At 40.6% G+C, this 1,408-nt stretch overlaps 1 non-coding gene across 1 annotated transcript; it reads right to left on the minus strand.

Moving 5' to 3' along the window:
• Positions 1–254: 254 nt before the first annotated feature.
• LOC127740268 (small nucleolar RNA R71) lies at positions 255–362 on the minus strand. Its single transcript, XR_008000948.1, has one exon. It is a non-coding gene; the product is annotated as a small nucleolar RNA R71 (small nucleolar RNA).
• Positions 363–1,408: the final 1,046 nt, after the last annotated feature.

Genomic DNA, 1,408 nt, shown 5'->3' on the forward strand with positions numbered 1-1,408 from the left:
TGCAGCATAATTGCAAGTTTCATAGTCTTCCATTGGAAGATCCTCATCAATTCTTAGCTGAATTCTTGCAAATCTGTGACACTGTTAAGACCAATGGGGTTGATCCCGAGGTCTACAGACTTATGCTTTTCCCTTTTGCTGTAAGAGACAAAGCTAGGATATGGTTGGACTCACAACCTAGGGAAAGCCTGAACTCTTGGGAAAAGTTGGTCAATGCTATCTTGGCCAAATTCTTTCCACCTCAAAAGATGAGCAAGCTTAGAGTGGAAGTCCAAACCTTCAGACAGAAAGAAGGTGAATCCCTCTATGAAGCTTGGGAAAGATACAAGCAATTGATCAAAAGGTGTCCTTCTGACAAGCTTTCAGAATGGAGCATCTTATGTATATTCTATGATGGTCTGTCTGAATTGTCCAAGATGTCATTGGACCACTCTGCTGGTGGATCTCTTCATCTGAAGAAAACCTCTGCAGACGCCCAGGAACTTATTGAGATGGTTGCAAATAACCAGTTCATGTACACTTCTGAAAAAAATCCTATGAATAATGGGATGACTCAGAAGAAAGGAGTTCTTGAGATTGATACTCTGAATGCCATATTGGCTCAGAATAAAATATTGACTCAGCAAGTCAATATGATTTCTCAGAATTTGACTGGATTGCAACCTGCATCCGGCAGTACTAAAGAAGCCTCCTCTAAAGGAAAAGCTTATGACCCTGAGAATCCTACAATGGAAGAGGTAAAATACATGGGAGAATCCTATAGAAATACCTATAATTCTTCATAGAGAAATCATCCAAATTTCTCATGGAAGGATCAACAGAAGCCTCAACATGGCTTCAATAATAATAATAATGGTGGGAGAAATAGGTTTGGCAATAGCAAGCCTTTTCTATCATCTTCTCAGCAACAGATAGAGAATTCTGAGCAGAGCCTCTCTAGCTTAGCAACCATAGTCTCTGATCTATCTAAGACCACTCTCAGTTTCATGATTGAAACAAGGTCCTCCATCAGAAATTTGGAGGCACAAGTGGGTCAGCTGAGTAAAAGAGTTACTGAAATCCCTCATAGTACTCTCCCAAGCAATACAGAAGAGAATCCAAAGAGAAAGTGCAAGGCCATCAATATATCCAAAGTGGACGAACCTATAGAGGAGAAAGAGGCAGTAATTTTCAGTGAGAAAGACCTCAATGGACGTCCACTAACCACTAAGGAGTTCCCTAATGAGGAACCAAAGGAATCTGAGGCTCATACAGAGACCATAGAGATTTCACTGAACTTACTGTTGCCATTCATGAGCTCTGATGAGTATTCTTCCTTTGAAGAGGATGAAGATATTGCTGAAGAGCAAGTTGCTTGGTATCTAGGAGCAATCATGAAGCTGAATGCCAAGTTATTTGGTAATGAGAC

The sequence above is a fragment of the Arachis duranensis genome, chromosome 6 (genome assembly GCF_000817695.3).
Source record: "Arachis duranensis cultivar V14167 chromosome 6, aradu.V14167.gnm2.J7QH, whole genome shotgun sequence".
Lineage (NCBI taxonomy): Eukaryota > Viridiplantae > Streptophyta > Magnoliopsida > Fabales > Fabaceae > Arachis > Arachis duranensis.